Source organism: Engystomops pustulosus, chromosome 6 (genome assembly GCF_040894005.1).
Source record: "Engystomops pustulosus chromosome 6, aEngPut4.maternal, whole genome shotgun sequence".
Taxonomy (NCBI): Eukaryota; Metazoa; Chordata; class Amphibia; order Anura; family Leptodactylidae; genus Engystomops; species Engystomops pustulosus.
The window spans coordinates 34,531,174-34,551,404 of NC_092416.1; the positions used below are offsets into that span (position 1 = coordinate 34,531,174).

The window sequence follows — 20,231 nt, forward strand, 5'->3', positions numbered from 1 at the left end:
ACACACAGATTACGCAGCGCTGCACAGAGCTTACCAGATCAGTCCCTGTCCCCAATGGGGCTCACAATCTAATCACCCTACCAGTGTGTTTCATAGTGTGGGAGGAAACCGGAGGACCCGGAGGAAACTCACTCAACACGGAGACAACATAAAAACTCTTTTCAGATGTTGTCCCTGGGATTTGAACCCAGGTCCCCAGCGCTGCAAGGCTGTAATGCTAACCACCGAGCCACCGAGCCACCGTGCTCCCCTATGTTGAACGCAGGGTCAGATTTAATAATATTTTACTTATAGTAATATTAGATTTATCTCGGTGTCTGATACTGAATGATAGATCTGGTGTAGTATAACACTGTCTAGTCTAACATTGCACCTCCTATATGTTGGTTTAGTCAATGCCAGAAAAATGCACCAGAATTTGGCTCAATTTGGAGCACACCCCTTTCCAAAAAAGTTATGCCACTTTCCCAGAGGACAATTTTTTACTGAAAATGACAGTATTTGTTTAGGAATTTACCTGCCTTGGGAATTCTCTTTGGTATTTCATTTAAAGTTCTGTAACATCTCCTACAACCCCTTGCCCCTTTTGCATTATACACATGGGGGCAGATTTACTTACCCGGTCCATTTGCGTTCCAGCGGCGCATTCTGTGTGGAGGATTCGGGTCTTCCGGCAATTCACTAAGGTAGTGCGCCCAATGTCCACCAGGTGTCGCTGCTGAAGTCCGTCGGAATGCACTGAAGTTCACAATCCTACGCTGGGTGCAGGTAAGTGCGTATCAAGCGAAAATAAATTTCTTTAAAATACGGTGGTTTTTCCGAATCTGTTGGGTTTTCGTACGGCCACACCCCCCCGATTTCCATCGCGTGTGCCAAAATCCCTGGGCAATTCAGGGAAAATTTATCGCAAGATGCCATCCAAAAGTTAAAGCATATTGGCCTCCTGAGGACAGCAACACAATATAAAGATGGAACATTTTCATCATTTTAGCTTCTTTCCAGTGTCCCTCTGTACAGGGAGAATTGTGGGACCAGCAGGAGGTCCTCCAAAGATAATTCGGCCCTGTCTACACATTATCCCTCTTCCTACAGTCCCAAGTAGCGAAGCAAGTATCAAAATATGACTGAAAGCAGCATCTTTTAAGTTACTTGGAACTGCAGGAAGATTCTTTTGACTCTTGTCTGGTGCGCTGGTGCGATGGCCTGGGTGTCCACATAAAGGGCTCCGAGTGCCGCCTCAGGCACCCGTGCCATAGGTTCGCCACCACTGCCCTAGTGATGTTCATTTATTATTACTCAGTTTAATTGCAGTGATGGTCAGTGTAATATTCCAGGGTGTGAGCGGGGACTCTCTAAGCAGACACTTCGTGATTCCTCTGTGATGTGAGATGCTGCGTGCTGACAATGTGCTTAGATTATCAGGATACAAGGTTATCTACACTTTTATTTAGCTTCTGAACATTCTACTAGTATCTGACACATAGAAAAAGAGAGATAAGACAGAAAAGAGATGAGAGATGATGAGATCCGAGAGAAGCATATTACACATAACATCCCCACTGCTAACACAGCCATTACATACTGGCAGCTATACTATATACCTCACTCTGAAAGAAAGTATCTGCCTGGAGCTTGTAGCATTACTCTCCTCACGCTGCTGCTTGCCAGCAGAAAGTCTGTGTGTGTGTGTATGTGAGCTCGTCCTGGAATGCAAAGGTGGTGGCTGGAGTGCAGGAAGCAGCTCAGTGCAGCGTCAGACAGGAGAACAATATGTCCTCCCGACCCTAAAGTCAGAAGATCCAGGGTCGGGGCCTGGAGCAACCAAAATAGGTGATAGACACAGGTTGGAATTATATCTTTGAAATGCTTTATTTTTGTTAATAACAGTGAATTAGAGAATGTGTTATTTTGGTATCCTGAGCATATTTAACCCCTTAACGCTCTGCGCCGTAGCTCTACGGCGCAGAGGTATAAGGGAAGTATGAAGAGGGCTCACGGGCTGAGTCCTCTTCATACAGAGGTGGGGGTTTTTGCATTTTGCACAAAACCCCCACCGCTAATAACCGCGGTCGGTGCTTGCACCGATCGCGGCTATTAACCCTCTAAACGCCGCCCGCAAAGTCGCGGGCGGCGTTTAAAAGACGACGGCGCGCGGGCGCCGCCATCTTTTTTTCGATCGCCACGCCCCCGAACGTCATCGGGGGGCGGCGATCGGTTACCATGGTAGCCTCGGGTCTTCTCTTGACACGAGGCTACATGGTTTATGCAGGTTCGTTACAATGAGCCAGTGGCTCATTGTAATGTAAGACCTGCAAAAACGCCATATATTGCAATACTGTAGTATTGCAGTATATGGTAGGAGCGATCTGATCATCTAGGGTTATTGTACCCTAGATGGTCTAAAAGATAGTGAAAAAAAAAAGAAAAAAAAAAGTTTAAAAAATAAAAAAAATTTATAAAATATTAAAAGTTCAAATCACCCCCCTTTCCCTAGAACGGATATAAAACATAACAAACAGTAAAAATCACAGACATATTAGGTATCGCCGCGTCCCAAAATGCCCGATCTATCAAAATATAAAAACGGTTACGGCCGGCGGTGACCTCCGAGGCGGGAAATGGCGCCCAAATGTCCGAAATGCGACTTTTACACCTTTTTACATAACATAAAAAATGAAATAAAAAATGATCAAAATGTCGCACAGACCTCAAAATGGTAGCAATGAAAACGTCGCCTCATTTCGCAAAAAATGACCCCTCACACATTTCCGTGCGCCAAAGTATGAAAAAGTTATTAGCGTCAGAAGATGGCAAAAATTTTTTTTTCTTTTTTGTACACATTCGTTTAATTTTTGAAAATGTATTAAAACACAATAAAACCTGTATAAATTTGGTATCACCGCGATCGCACCGAACCAAAGAATAAAGTAGGCGTGTTATTTGGAGCGAAGAGTGAAAGTCGTAAAAACTGAGCCCACAAGAACGTGACGCACGTGCGGTTTTTTTTCAATTTTTCCACATTTGGAATTTTTTTTCAGCTTCGCAGTACACGGCATGTTAAAATAAATAACATTACGGGAAAGTAAAATTTGTTACGCACAAAATAAGCCCTCACACAGGTCTGTACACGGAAAAATGAAAAAGTTATGGATTTTTGAAGTTGGAGAGCGAGAAATGAGCCGGAAAACCCTCCGTCCTTAAGGGGTTAAGAATCTTGCTTTCGTGGGAATAGCCCTTTAATCCCAACACCCCTATATACATCAGATATTTGGGTTGTGCATTTAGCAGGACCATTAAGAGTCTATAGTAATACAAAAAGTGAACAGAATAATGGGGCACCGGAAAATAGCCCCGGATGCCAAGAACAGTTGGATATGGCATCTATTTCAATATGGTGGGAGGAAAGGCTGAACATGACCTAAACTGCTTATCTCTTTGTGTCTCAGGACATGTAACAGTAATGAGCTGAGTGTTCTCCAGCCCCATTAGAAAGACAGTTCCGCAGCATTACATTGCACATATGAACAATTTGCATGCATTGCGCACCCTCAGGCACAGATAAATCTTCTTAAATTATAGATACAGTAATAATAAGAACTGTTGGACATTTCATTTTCCAGATAATTATCGTCCTGTGTCTTTCTTATGGGGGTCGCTCTCTCTGAGGTTATATCTAATAACTTCTTTATTCTCCATCCACTCGGCGGAGACATTTCCCCTGTGGATCTTCTAAAATCTTCCAGTCGCTTATTTGTTTTAGATTATAGTTACTTTGTGACTAATTTCTTCCCAATTTAATAGCTGCAGAGCTGATGTGACATTAATGATTTCATGGTACCAGATATGGCTATTGAGTTTCTTATACCCAGCGATAATAACATTAGTGATGTTTTTATGGAGTCGGCATTGGAGCTCGATGATTTCTGGATGCCGACTACCCCTAGTGTATTACAGCTTAGTTCACATTTGTTAATGAGGTTTTTACAGAAATGTATTTATATCACATGATGCTGGGAAATCATGAACGCTCCCTGTGATGCACAGCTATGTGACGTGTTGTCCCTGGTGGGGAACGCACATCCAATGGCGCTGGATCCAATCATTATGAATCAGTGTGGGAATCGATAGAGAATCTCTGTGTTGATAACTTTCGAACCACAAGAGATATTGTATATCGGATTGTAATAATCAATTTCTGAGACAATTCTGGTCTTCTGTGATCTGCTACGTGACCACCTCCCTTTGGAAAATCTTGACCTTTATCCAATATGGTAGTTTCCAAGATGGCGGCCAAGTAAAATGTAGGACCATCACCCATAACCCATGAGGTATCAGATATGTAATTTACTGTTCCATTTTGGAAAAAAAGGATATCCTGGAACTTCCGAAATCACCTGTAGATTGTGGATATAACTTTTTCCTCTTCTTCTGTTCACTTTATCCCCATCCACCACCACAAACTTTCAGGTAGCATTAGGAGGCTATGGGCCTACGATAACTTCGCATATCTTCCTGACTCCTCCACACACATACATGTTTGGCTCCACCAAGTATTCATGTACTGTCAATAGTACGTTTTATCCAGACATGTCGGATCTCCATGTGTTGTGGAGATTTGGTATCTTTCTTTATTTCTTTTTTTTTTTTTTTTACTAAACAGTAACAAGGAGGGGAGGGGGGCATAGTATGAAGGGGATCTGCTGAGGGGAAATAGTGTAAAGGAGTTGTATAGGGGAGGTACGGGGAGGTCTACAATATGAGGGGGCTGCTGGGAGGGCCACAATATGAGGGGGGCTGCTGGGAGGGCCACAATATGAGGGGGGTTGCTGGAAGGGACACAATATGAGGGGGGCTGCTGGAAGGGACACAATATGAGGGGGAACTGCTGGGAGGGCCACAATATGAGGGGGAACTGCTGGGAGGGCCACAATATGAGGGGGAACTGCTGGGAGGGCCACAATATGAGGGGGGCTGCTTGGAAGGATACAATATGAGGGGGGCTGCTTTGAGGGACACAATATGAGGTGGAGCTTCTGGGAGGGACTCAATATGAGGTGGAGCTTCTGGGGGATGCACAACAGGAAGGAGAATTGCTAGGGAAGCCAAAATATGAGATGGAGCTGCTGGGGGGAACAAAATATCAGGGGGGAGGCCAAAATGAGTGGGACACAATGTGAGGAGGAGATTGGCGCACTAAGGGGGGAATTATACTATGCAGGGTTGGTGCCAGCAATTGGGCATACCTGGGCAAGTGCTGGCTCCAGAACTACTGGGGGGCCACATAAGGCAGTAAGGAATCGATGGGGGTGAGGTGGGGTTGTATCTATTGTTGGAGGGGGTTATATATAATTACCATGGGGGGGGGGGGCTGTTTGGTATGATAAACTATGGAATATTTTAGGGAATAGGGGACTGTTTTAATTTCGGAATTTTTAATGCTACCACACAAGTTCACTGCAAAGGGGCCCACTGAGGCTCTATCGCCAAGGGGCCTACTGAAACCTGGAGCCGACACTGATACTATGTGTGGGTGGAGTTAGAGGTGGGGCAAAAGTTGTTGCTAAGAGGAAAAAATTATTTTTATGTTGCTATGTTTCTTCATATGTTCCTATTTTGTCGCTCCAAAAGTTGGGAAATATGAGTCTGCCCCTACTACCAGTGTCCCTTCATGAAAAAGCAAAAGTTTAACCTAAAATTTTTTGGGCCCTGATATAAATTCTGTAATAGAGAATCCTTGTCCCCCTCATCTTCATGTACAGTCCATGTAAGTCATGGCGAGGCTTTCCTTTCTCCAGAAGCTGCTCTGAAGGTGTCATCAATGATTGATGGCCGCCCTCCAGCACGAATGGAGAAAGCTCCGACCCCAGCTGTTTAACCTGAATCAATGAAGATCACAGGCTGCCAATAGGAGGGGGTTCCCTTTATACCTGCCCCAACATGATCACTGCGGCTGGACAGGGAATCACTACAGCCCTAGGCCTAGCTAAGGCCCCGAGGCCTATCATGTCTGGACATATCTCACTATTTCCCCTAACAGATGTCTGTGCATTTTACATGAAGATATATGACAGTACTCCAACTTTTATACCTTTAAACTACTATAACCCTCAGATGAGGTATGAAATGTCCGTTCTAGAATTCCATCTACCTATAAAATATTTCCTCCAAAGTAATTCCCATATGAGCAGAAAAGAATCATATTTTACCTGACATGAGTCAAGGTTAGAGGCTGCAGCGGGGTTGTCACTTCAGACTATAGAAACATTCAAGTGTCATATTAAAGATAATAATCTTATCTCTAAGATCACACCAGGCTTGTGGTTCTGTGATCTACAGACCTGAGGTCCAGGCAATTAAAGAAATAGGTGGGAACTGGATCTTTATCTGCAGATTACAATTCCAATCTATGGGGGTCATTTACTAAGGGCCCGATTCGCGTTTTCCCGACGTGTTACCCGAATATTTCCGATTTGCGCCGCTTGTACATGAATTGCCCCGGGTTTTTGGCGCACGCGATCGGATTGTGGCGCATCGGGGCCGGCATGCGCGCGACAGAAATCGGGGGGGCGTGGCCGAACGAAAACCCGACGTATTCGGAAAAACCGCCGCATTTAAAAACCGAAATGTGTCGCTTGGGGAGCGCTCACCTTCACCTCCTATGGGATGGTGCATTCCGGGGCGTTAAGATTATTTTCGGCGCTGCAGCGCCACCTGGTGGACGGCGGAGGAACTACCATCTTAAATCCCAGCCGGACCCGAATCCTGTGCAGAGAACGCGCCGCTGGATCGCGAATGGGCCGGGTAAGTAAATGTGCCCCTATATCTTTAACTGCCTCTATCTCCTGTTCTGTAGACAATATTAAACTATTACTTTGGCTCATCACTTTTAGTCTGAGATGAGTCACTTTTAGAGGCTGGAAGAAGAGTGTCACTTCAGAGGACCACATGTTGGGCTCTATAGTACATAAAATATACTTTTAGTTTCACATTAAAGATAAGAATCCCATCATTCAAATGGCATCAGGCTTGTGGTTCTCTGAACTGGAGATATAGACATCTACACACATAGCAAAACTTGGATCTTTATCTGCAGATCACATTCCCAACTATGGCTTTACCTGTATGCCTGTATCCCTGGTTCTGTAGCTCAGAGAATTACAAGTCTACTGAGATAAATACATCATATTCTTATCTTTACTATACTATAGATAGGGGCATCTAAAGCGACCCTCCCCTTACAGCCTTTAAACTTGACTCATCTCAGGCAAAAATGACTCTTTTCTGCTCATCTGCATATGACTTTGGAAGATAATGGGGGTCATTTACTAAGGGCCCGATTCGCGTTTTCCCGACGTGTTACCCGAATATTTCCGATTTGCGCCGATTGTACCTGAATTGCCCCGGGTTTTTGGCGCACGCGATCGGAATTTGGCGCATCGGCGCCGGTATGCACGCGACGGAAATCGGGGGGCGTGGCCGAACGAAAACCCGACGTATTCGGAAAAACCGCCGCATTTTAAAAAAAAATTGTGTCGCGAAAATTTCACTCACCTTCATCCTGGATAGGCCGGCGTATTTCGAGGCATTCCAGCGGACTTCAGCGCAGCAGCGCCACCTGGTGGACGTCGGAGGAACTGCTTTGATGAATCCCGGCCGGACCCGAATCCAGTGCAGAGAACGCGCCGCTGGATCGTGAACGGACCGGGTAAGTAAATCTGCCCCAATGTTTATAGATAACTAGATGACATTTCACATAAAGGAAGGAATTCTAGAAAGGACATTTCATACCCTACCTGAGGGGACTAGTAGTTTTGGTAGTGTAAACGCTGCTGACAGGTTCCCTTTAAATATCTGCTTTTGAGCATAGCCAAGTTAATGGAGTGTCTTAAGGCATTTACATAAGAGAAAGTAAAAGAGGCTTCATATATTTCCATGTCAGGTCTCTGTCATCTGCCAGTCTATCGCCCCGGCTACACTATCACAAATCATTATCTTTGTATAGATATGAAGTTCTGAATCCTGTTCTCTAACTCTGACTTGTTGTTCTTCACCTCAGGGTTCGCTTAGATAGTAAAGAGGCTTCACGAGTTATCGGATGTTCCTTCCTTATGGATGCAGTGAAATCAGCGGCGGACATAACCTTCTTTATGGTGGAGGAGGGCATACTCCTTTATATAGGGGCTGTTGTGCAGGTGGGCAGCGTGACCTCTAAATCCTGTTGGCCCTATTGACCATGTATTTTATAAAAAAAAACTGTAGGACTGTATTCACATCTTCACTTGGGGAGATAAAAAAAATCCCATTTAAAACTTTTTCATATGGTAAAATAATGGGCACGCCAATGGGAACCCAAGGGTTCAACTGAAGTCAATGGGGTCTATTAGGCAGTGTTGGCTGTCCATTGGAATCCATTGGGGCGAAAAATAAAAAGAATACTTTACATGCTCCGAAGCTTGCGTCACAATGGTACTTCCAGTCTTGAATGTACAGAGGGGTCAACGGGTCATAGGCCAAGCATTGATCTCATTGCCACTTAGCAGGGATGTTCCTCGGTCCACATAGACAATGGATTGGACCAAGTGCATTGGATGAAAACCTGAAGTAATGGAAACTGGCAGCTAGAGAAGGGTAAGTACACTTTGGGGGGGTTCTTTGTCACCTCGCTTCAGCCAATCCACAATCTCCTTGGACCAGGGGGTGCCATTTGGCATGTCAGAGGAAGAGATGTCCCGTGGTCCACATAGACAATAGATTATCGGGGTCAAGAAACCTGAAGAATTGTGGAGAAATGGAAACTGGCAGCTAGAGAAGGGTAAGTACACTTTGGGGGGGTTCTTTGTCACCCCACTTTTGCCAGTCCTCGATCTCCTTGGACCAGGGGGTGCCATTTGACAATATCAGAGGAAGGGTCGTCATGTGGTCCACATAGACAATGGATTGAAGGGGTGAAGTGCAGGGGCAGAGGACCTGTGAAGCAAGAAAAGGGTAAGTACACTTTTGGGGGTTTTTGTCACCCCACTTTGGCCAATACTCGATTTCCCTGAGCCAAGGGGCGCCATTTGGCGTGTCAGGGGAAGAGATATCCCATAGTCCACATAGGCAATGGATTGATGGGGTCAAGTGCAGGGGCTGAAGACCTGATAAACTGTCAAGATCCATGAACTGGCAGCTAGAAAAGGGTAAGTACACCTTGGGGTTTTTTTTTTGTTCCCTCTCTTTGGCCAATCTTTGATCTCCCCGGACCAAAAAATGAGATGTCCTGTTATCCACATAGACAATGGATTGGCGGGGTCAAGTGCAGGGGCAGAAGACCTTTGAACCGACAGCTAGGAAAAAGGGTAAGTATACTTTATGGTTTTTTTGTTTTCCAGAATTTCTGGAAATCCTCTTAAATAAAGTATCCTAAGAATAAGTCACCAGTAGTATAGGGTGGAAAAACACGGTTTACAGAGCCGAGAACAACCGAAACCCCTGACAGAGCTGAGAACATTGTGGAACCAATTACGTCAAGGTAAAATGCAACATATTATTCCCATAATCCCCTGGCATAGCTAAAGGCGAATAATTGAATACCACTTGTTGGCTGTTACTAATAGCAACAAGAAAAACAGATGTGGGCTATTCTATACAGTGTCGGATCGATACAAGATACGAATATCCAAAGATTCTATGACTTGTACCTGTGGCTGACGGAGATAACTAACATATGCTGTTATAGAGATAATGTGAACAGGCTCTGAACGGAACAGGCGCAAAATGAATTATATCCCAGAATAAAGGAATTGAATCAGGAAGGGAAATACAATGTAAAGAGGGACATGGAGGAGAGGAGTATATACACCAGACTATGGGCAGCTTATATGTATACATGAGAAATAGAAAAGAACTATTGACGTCAGCAAATTGTGATTTTTTAATATGATATTTCAGTATAATTGACACTTTTTCTCTATTTGTGTTCAATTACAATTTTCATTCATTCATTCCATTACCGGTATATCCTTTAATTAGGCTAATAGGAGATGTAATGACATAACAATATATTGTATGTATCCTGGGATTATTGAAGATTTAGCACTGCATGTTATATGGTATAGAAAGCCATAGCAACAGTATAGAAATTTCGTGATTCATTTTCTTCTCTTGAGGGTATGGTTATTAAGCAGGGGGGCAAAGTATAGGTAACATACACTTAAGGGAACACTTAAACCACACAATAGAACTTATAACACAATATAACAAGTAAATCAAACTGTCCACTTAGGAAGTAAGGCTGATTGACAATCAATTTCACAGGCAATTGGGCACACACTCAGTTAAGGAGTTCTGTAGGTGGGGACCACAGACCACTTCTCAGGACTTATGCTTTTTGGCTGATGTTTTGGTCAATGTTGAATGTTGATGGTGCTTTCACACTTGTGGTAGCATGAGACGGACTCTACAACCCACACAAGTGGCTCAGGTAGTGCAGCACATCCAGGATGGCACATCAATGTGAACTGTGGCCAGAAGGTTTGCTGTGTATGTTAGCGTAGTGTCCAGAGGCGCTACCAGGAGAAAGGCCAGTACATCAGGAGACATGGAGGGGATCGTAGGAGGGTAACAACCCAGCAACAGGACCACTACCTCCACCTTTGTGCAAGGAGGAACAGGAGGAGCACTACCCGAGCCCTGCAAAATGGCCTCCAGTAGCCACAAATGTGCATGTGCCTGCACAAACAGTTAGAAACTGACTCCATGAGGATGGTACGAGGGCCTGACATCCACAGATGGGGGTTGTGCTCACAGCCCAACAACATGCAGGACTCTTGGCATTTGCCAGAGAACATCAGGATTGGCAAATTCGCCACTGAAGCCCTTCAGATTCACACTGAGCACATGTGGCAGTCTGGAGGCAGCGTAGAAGCCAATCTGTGGCCTGCAACATCCTTCAGCATGGCAGTTGGTCAGTAATGGTGTGGGGTGGCATTTCTTTAGAGGGCCACCAGAGGTAGCCTGACTGCCATTAGGTACATAGATGAGATCCTCAAACACCATATGCTGGTGTGGTTGGCCCTGGGTTCCTCCTAATGCAGGACCATGCTAGACCTCATGTGGTTGGAGTGTGTCAGTAGTTCCTGCAAGATGAAGGCATTGAAGCTATGGCCTGGCCTGCTGGTTCCCCAGACCTGGATCTGATTGAGTACATCATGGGGGCATCATCTCTCGCTCCATCCACAAACGTCAGGTTGAGCCACAGACTGTCCAGGAGTTGGCGGATGCTTTAGTCCAGGTCCCTCAGGAGAACATGCGCTGCCTCATCAGGAGCATGCTGAGGTCATACAGGCACATGGAGGCCACACACAATACTGAGCCTCATCAGGAGCATGCCAAGGTGTTGTAGGGAGGTCATACAGGCATGTGGAGGCCACACACACTACTGAGCCTCATCAGTAGCATGCCGAGGTCATACAGGCACGTGGAGACCACAGACAATACTGAGCCTCATCAGGAGCATGCCGAGGTGTTGTAGGGAGGTCATACAGGCATGTGGAGGCCACACACACTACTGAGCCTCATCAGGAGCATGCCGAGGTCATACAGGCACGTGGAGGCCACAGACAATACTGAGCCTCATCAGGAGCATGCCGAGGTGTTGTAGGGAGGTCATACAGGCATGTGGAGGCCACACACACTACTGAGCCTCATCAGGAGCATGCCGAGGTCATACAGGCACGTGGAGGCCACACACAATACTGAGCCTCATCAGGAGCATGCCGTGGTGTTGTAGGGAGGTCATACAGGCATGTGGAGGCCACACACACTACTGAGCCTCATCAGGAGCATGCCAAGCTGTTGTAGGGAGGTCATACAGGCACATGGAGGCCACACACACTACTGAGCCTCATCAGGAGCATGCCGAGGTCATACAGGCACATGGAGGCCACACACACTACTGAGCCTCATCAGGAGAATGCCGAGGTCATACAGGCACGTGGAGGCCACTCACAATATTGAGCCTCATTTTGACTTTTTATACGGACATTACATGAAACTTGGATCAGCCTGTGTTCTTCCACTTTAATTTTGTGGGTGACTCCAAATCCAAGCCTCCATAGGTTAATACATTTGATTTCCATTGATGGTTTTTTTGTGATTTTGTTGTCAGCACATTCAACTCTGTACAGAACAAAGTATTCAATGAGAATATTTCAGTCATTCAGATCTAGGGTGTGTCATGTGAGTGTTCCCTTTATTGTTTTGAGCAGTGTATATTTTGTGAAGGTTTTCAAAACCAAGAAGAGGGATATATACAGACCCTTGCATGGATCATAGATTTGTACACAATATGGATATATTCAATATGGATATATATGGATACATTCCATTTGTATGATGGAAAGATGTGTATCTGTTCTGAGAACGTTGCGATGTTCTGTCTGTTCTGACATGTTTTGAAACCAGCAGTGACTTTTCAGCAATTTACTTTACAGTAGCTCTTATTTGAGATCAGATGGTAACCTTGACAAGGTAACCTTTGCACCTATAGTAAATCAATGAACCTGTCACCGGCTACTTCATTAGCATTTATTTGTTACCACTACACTGTATCTGAGTGTCAAAGAAACTGACTATTATCTCTTTTTCCATCACGTCAACTTTTTCTTTACTCAGTAAAAATATAAAATATAATACAAAGGTAAAGACACTTGACATTGCTATTTTATTATTTTATTTATTATTATTTATTATTATATTTATTATAAATAAAACGCATCCCATAAAAAACAAGTCCTCTCATATGTTTGAATTAGGAATAGCATTGAGCTGAAGCACAAGATTTGTCTTCTCAGTACAATAGTACATGTATGAGATATACACAAGAAGACAAATTTTGTGCTGCAGCTCAGTGCTATTCCTAATTCCTACATATAAGAGGACTTGTTTTTTGCGGGATGCATTTTATATATAATAGAGCAATGTCAAGTGTCTTTACCTTTGCTTTGTGTTTGTTTGTATATTACAGGCTTACAGGGGCACTGTTATAAGTGGTTACAGAATTTGGGATCCATGTGACAGCCAAAAACTAATTTTAACCTGGTTATTGTGCAGCAGTGACCTCTAGAGGATATGACGCAGTGTTGCATACAGTCTTCCATATCTATGCGCTGTTACTATTTGTACGACTGGGTAACATGAAAAATCTGACCCCCTTCTGCAACAATACCTCAATATTTATAGCTTGACAACTAAATTTCAGTTCACTGCCCATCAGCCTCTGACATTTTTCCCTTGCTTTCCACACGAGTAGAGAAGCTATCAATCAGACGCTGGAGGAAGGGGGAAGCGCTGTGATGGCTGCCATGTAATATTACATATCCCCTGCAGCGGATGTATGCTAAATGGCCATATGAGTCTCTCATCCACTCCGCTCTACAATAACCTGGTCCTTACACACATGAGCATCATGATGAGGAGACATTATGGCTGAATGAAGTAGCCCTCCGTAAGGGGTGAAGCCGATTGGACTCCTAATACCACTAGTATACTTAGTAGCACTAATATACAACCTGTACCAGTAGTAGAGATAGTACTAGTATTACACCCAGTAGCATTAGTACACTAGTAACTCTAGACCACTTTCTGCAGACCTAGCACCGCAAGCACATCTAGTACTATTATAGCACTAATACTTATACTCAGTAGTAGATTATAACATAGGCAGTTTGGGCGGCAGCCTGGGCCCCAGGTCTAGGAGGCCCATGGCAAACCACCGACCACATTTTATGCTGAGAATAACCTATAAAATCCTCATACATCTGTTACTGGTCTCAATATACACTCACCGGCCACTTTATTAGGTACACCATGCTAGTATCGGGTTGGACCCCCTTTTGCCTTCAGAACTGCCTCAATTCTTCGTGGCATAGATTCAACAAGGTGCTGGAAGCATTCCTCAGAGATTTTGGTCCATATTGACATGATGGCATCACACAGTTGCCGCAGATTTGTCGGCTGCACATCCATGATGCGAATCTCCCGTTCCACCACATCCCAAAGATGCTCTATTGGATTGAGATCTGGTGACTGTGGAGGCCATTTGAGTCCAGTGACCTCATTGTCATGTTCAAGAAACCAGTCTGAGATGATTCCAGCTTTATGACATGGCGCATTATCCTGCTGAAAGTAGCCATCAGATGTTGGGTACATTGTGGTCATAAAGGGATGGACACGGTCAGCAACAATACTCAGGTAGGCTGTGGCGTTGTACCAAGGGGCCCAAAGAGTGCCAAGAAAATATTCCCCACACCATGACACCACCACCAGCCTGAACCGTTGATACAAGGCAGAATGGATCCATGCTTTCATGTTGCTGATGCCAAATTCTGACCCTACCATCCGAATGTCGCAGCAGAAATCGAGACTCATCAGACCAGGCAACGTTTTTCCAATCTTCTACTGTCCAATTTCGATGAGCTTGTGCAAATTGTAGCCTCAGTTTCCTGTTCTTAGCTGAAAGGAGTGGCACCCGGTGTGGTCTTCTGCTGCTGTAGCCCATCTGCCTCAAAGTTCGACGTACTGTGCATTCAGAGATGCTCTTCTGCCTACCTTGGTTGTAACGGGTGGCGATTTGAGTCACTGTTGCCTTTCTATCAGCTCGAACCAGTCTGCCCATTCTTTTCTGACCTCTGGCATCAACAAGGCATTTCCGCCCACAGAACTGCCGCTCACTGGATGTTTTTTCTTTTTCGGACCATTCTCTGTAAACCCTAGAGATGGTTGTGCGTGAAAATCCCAGTAGATCAGCAGTTTCTGAAATACTCCGACCAGCCCTTCTGGCACCAACAACCATTCCACGTTCAAAGGCCTCAAATCACCTTTCTTCCCCATACTGATGCTCGGTTTGAACTGCAGGAGATTGTCTTGACCATGTCTACATGCCTAAATTCACTGAGTTGCCGCCATGTGATTGGCTGATTAGAAATTAAGTGTTGACGAGCAGTTGGACAGGTGTACCTAATAAAGTGGCCGGTGAGTGTATATGTACCATTTCAAGAAGATAGATGCCATGTTAATCTAATGTTATACACAATGGGGCACATTTACTCACCCGTCCCGTCGCGATCCCCGCCGTGCGTTGTCCGACGAGGATTCGGGTCTGCTGCGATTCACTAAGATCGTGTGTCCAATTTCCTGCATCTGTCGCTTCCCCCGCTGAGGTCAGTCGGGTTGTCCGACGTCCGCGCTTGCGATTTGTGTCGCATGCAAGCCGGTGCCGATGCGCCACAATCCGATCGCGTGCCCCAAAAGCCCGGGGCAATTCAGCGCAATACAGAGAAAAATTGCGAAACACAACAAAAATGCGGCGTTCGGACCCTAAGTAAATGTACCCCAATATAACCAGTAGCGGTAGTGTAGTACACCTAGTACCATTAGTACACTTATTAGCACCAATACACAAATATACCTAGTATTAGAAGGTATTTATGCATATTTCATCACATAACGGAAGAATCTTTGTCTATGAGCCAGAACCGAGCTTTGTCCTGTGAGTGAGTTTTCCATAATTTATGGAGATTCATTCATCTGAACGGCTGCCATTTAATAACATCTCTCCCCTGTAGAGAAATTGCTGATTGTAGAATTTTTTGGCAAAATCACCTTGTTGAGGGTGGTGCTGGGAGGAGCACCCATAGTGCTCATTCGGCCGCTTGCCCGAGACCTGCTGTCGAAAGCTGTTTGGAAGAACTTACTGTATGTTTGGATAAATGGTTACTTTTTGGGGACGCGTTAAAATTATACAAAACCTCGGACAAAAAAAAATTCCTTATGTTTATGAATTCTTAAGCTTAACGGTTGGGGGGCGAACCTCAGTAATCGAATTCAAACGATTATGAATTGGCGACACGTGGAGGCGCGGTACTATACAGAGATTAGCGCTAATGTACGTGTGGTTATCACCGCTTGGCTGCAATGAGTAAAAGCACATTAAAAAACTGCGGAAAGATGTAAAGGTTCTATATTTTATTACATTATAACTGATTATTAGTTCCGAGCTACTGATAGGATCAACAGAAGAATGAAGGCGCACATGGCGCTCGCAGCGGGTCTCTTAAGACTCAGCGACGAGCTCCAGAAGGGACCTGTTGTGTGTGAAGGAACCTTCCATCCCCTGTAGATATTTCGCTATTCACGTCTGTTTCCTACTATTGTGGAGGCGTCGGGACTGTCACTGTTCTTTTCTGTATGTGCAGATAGAAAAATCTACCACCGAGCCTGAAGCTCCACCATATACAATTATTATCTGTCCATACAATGTAGAATCCACCATCTGCATATTATTACTTTATTGTTGTTCTTTTTGTTATCTTTTTTTTTTTTTGCTTGCTTTTAGTGTAGAGAAAAATATTGCTCGGCTGGTGGGGGATTAACAAGAAATGGCATATTTTCCAAAGTTTTGAGCCAAAAATGACAAGTAACACAGCACGTATAATTCCCCCAAAGGTCACACCTGTCTGTATTCCAGCAGCTTTACAACCTGCCAACAGGAACATGCCGTCTAGTCTACTGGAATGGTGTTAGTAGGATTAGTCAGGTTGAGACTCATATATAATAATAATAATAATAATTCTTTACTTATATAGCACACACAGATTACGCAGCGCTGCACAAAGCATGACAAAGTGGTCCCTGTCCCCAATGGAGCTCACAATGTAAACAACCTACCAGTATGTTTTGGAGTGTGGGAGGAAACCGGAGGACTCGGAGGAAACCCACACAAACACGGAAAGAACATACAAACTCTTTGCTATATATAGTTTTGTATTAGAGTTTTTAGTATAATTTATTGATTGAAATTTCTAAGTTTGGGAGTCCAGTGGGCGGTCCTTCTCTGTGATTGACAGTTTTTCATGCTGACTTTGCATAATTAGAACCACTTTAGGCTGGATTCAAGTTTTTTTTTTTACTCTATATCAGTTTCTTCTACTGGCTACCGGGGAATGGTTGATCTTACTGCACTTCAGGATAACAGAATGCCTATAGAGCATATCTAACATTTAAACAACTTTGTATAAATTAGTAGTCCGCCGTGATAACACATGGGGGGGGGGGGGGGATTCATCAAGACTGTTGTTTTGAACACCAGCCTTCAAAACTCCCCTCCAATGGTGGTCCGGCACCCGGTCTGGCTCTGGTCTCTTGGTGGATACGGGCACAAACTCTGCCATTTTGGACCTGTAGACAGGCTCTAAACCAGCAGAGTTTTTTGTAATAGTTGCAGTCTTTTTTTTGGTAGAGACTACAGTAAATGTGACGGATTGGGCGTTCAAGCCCCTGCTCTAGTTCTGGCTGCTCTGCTACCCACCCAAAATGGCTTGTGTGTCAGAAAAGAGCAAAAGTTGGCAGGAGAGGGAGATTTATGTGCTTTCTCCACCAGAAAACTGTCAGAGAACGCATAATGAATCTCCCCCAGTATACCTGGCCATAATATAATTTGTAATCTGTATATTTAGCAGTTTTCCTCTCTGCAGTTGTCTCAGATTATGTAGCTAGAGACTAGTTACTATTCTGTCTCCCGTATACTGCACTCATAAAGTAGAGGAGAATTTTCCTCGTATCTCTCTCACTCAAATATATCAGTAGGATATATGACATTATAGAAAAGTACTGAAAGTAAAGCACTTGGTGTCAGATAGAAACTTTCTATTAGCTCCAGTAGCTTCACTGATTTTGGCCACTGTTCCCTCCTCCCAACTCACGCCCACCCATCATGAAGTAGAGGAGAATTTGCTTTGTACCCCCTTGCTTAGATGTATCAGTAGGGTTTATCACATTATAGAAAAGTACTGTCCAGCACTGATGAAAATAAAGCACTTGGTGTAAGATAGAAACTTTCTAGTCGCTCCTGCAGCTTCTTTCATTTTTGCCACTGCTCCCTCCTCCCAACCCCCCTGGCCATAGACTTAACAGTACTAAGTGTAGCCCATCAAGCCCTGGCAAGACAGAACCGACAGAGATTTCACAATGAATCTTAGTTTAATTTAAAAAAAAGTGGTGAGAAAGCAGGAAAAAGAGAAAAATAAATTTGATAGATTAGATAAAAAGTTTCTGTACTGTGGATACAAGCCCAGACATATACATAAATCATATACCTTCCTCGCATGCAACGGAGACACAGTCAGGCAAGCAGCCATTGAATTGCCTCTACGATTTTTGCACATGAAAAACCTGAGTTTTTAATGTTATCACTTATAAATCCAGCTCTATGCCGTCTCTGCTATGTGTTTTCTTTAACTCGGATATGGATGTCTAGACAGCTGGCGGTTTAAGATAAGGACTCCTGTATATACCCAAGGACAGAGGAAGGCGCCTTCTAAAGATTGTGCACCAATCCGGCGTACAACGTATCCGGCACACACCTGCACATAGAACAAAAAGCCTTCAGGCGAGAATTCATCAAGCCCTCGGAAATTCATTTAAATCAGTCATTAAATTGGGTTTTGCAGCTTTTTGAGTTATTTTTCTTAACCACTAACTACACTTTTGGAAAAGGGATGGTACAGTAGATGTGTTTATAATAATAATAATTCCTTTATTTATATAGCGCCTACAGATTACACAGAGCTGCACAGAGTTTGCCAGATCAGTCCCTGTCTCCAATGGGGCTCACAATCTAATCAACCTACCAGTATGTTTTGGAGTGTGGGAGGAAACCGGAGGACCCAGAGGAAACCCACACAAACACGGAGAGAACATACAAACTCTTTGCAGATGTTGACCTGGGTGGGATTAGAACCCAGGACCCCAGCGCTGCAAGGCAAAAGTACTACTCACTCAGCCACTGTGCCGCCCTAGTTTAAAGCGAACCTGTCACCATTTTTAGCTGGTGAAGAGGTTCCAATGACCCATGCTCTGCTGAATTTAAAAATACATTTCTCAGCATTCTGAATCATTTAAGTAGTTAATATATTTCACATTACCCAGCTCCCTGCCAGCAGCGTGTGTTGCGTCCCCAGGGGTGGAGGCAGCAGCTTGTGTCTCAGTCTCCTCAAGCATTCTTCCCCTTCTCCACACCATCCCCTGCCCTCCCTGCCTGCTCGATGCACATGGAAGAAGGTGGGGAGGTGGTTGATTGTGGAAAAGATGAGACTGACACACAGGCTGCTACAGCTGCCCCCTATTTCCTCCTAGGGACTTACCACACACTGCTGGCAGGGTGTGGGGTAATGCTAAATAAAGTTTTATAAAGTATTGAAATGATTCAGAATACTGAGAAATGCGTTTTTCAAAATCAGCACGACATGGGCTATTGGAAGCTGACACCAGCTAAAAATTACATTCCTGGTGACAGGTTTACTTTACTTTCCACCAAATTTATCAAATGGGACTTTTTAAGAGTTACATAAATTGTCTTGAAAAATTGTTGGATCTGTATCTGGTAGAGGGGACGGCATCAAAAGTAACATCACTAAAGTGGTCTATTATTATTGAAAATGTAGGCAAAATATCAGATTGATGGGGGTTCACCATCAAGTAAAGGAAGAGGAAGCAAACAGCTCCATTCCATTCAGATCAGGTTAGTGCAGTTCAGTTCTATTTATATGAAAGGGAGCTTAGAGCTTCTGTGTCATTCTCTGCTTATCTCTGAGAACTACTGGGAATAAGTAGACATTTTTATCATGGAAAACCTTCATTTTATGAGACATTGTGCAAGATCTGTAAATTTGACATTGATTATGACATAAGCGAAGTCCAGCTAAAATCACCAAGAAAGACTCCCCTGATGATCCTGTAAATCTCCAAATCTGCAACATGTTTTTGTAGACAAGGTACCAGCGGAGGCAATGCTTTGTGAGCTCACAAATACACCTCTCCTGCAGTACATGATATATTGGAGGAAACTATTTGGATAAGGAAGAGATTTATGTTGGTAATATATTTAGCTCAGAAGATTGCCACGATGTGATGTAGATGTAATAAGATCTCGGCTGCGCCGCTCTCAGCATCTAGATGTAGACAAGGATTTTTCTAAACACGGAAATCGGTAAAATCTGGTGGAACAGAAATACAAGGTACAACAAACAGGTGGTCAAATGACAAAAAAACACTGTCCACTTTTTTTTTCAGAAATGTAAAACAATGAAACTTTCTAATATATTTTATATTGTCCTTTTTAAGATTTTGAGCTTCAGGGCAACTTGCATCCAAGATACGTGGGGGGAGATTTATTAAACTGTTGATGGAAGAAT

The 20,231-nt window shown here is 44.0% G+C and overlaps 1 protein-coding gene across 4 annotated transcripts in view; it reads left to right on the plus strand.

The window, feature by feature from the left end:
- Positions 1-20,231, plus strand: part of GRIK4 (glutamate ionotropic receptor kainate type subunit 4) — a 210,134-nt gene that overhangs the window by 71,525 nt on the left and 118,378 nt on the right. Inside the window, exon 1 of one of the 4 annotated variants that reach the window (XM_072155631.1) lies at positions 664-768. The exons of the other annotated variants lie outside the window; for them this stretch is intronic. The gene's annotated coding sequence lies outside the window, so the exon portion shown is untranslated. Of the gene's footprint in view, positions 1-663; positions 769-20,231 lie in introns of those variants that run through there. 4 annotated transcript variants of the gene reach the window in all.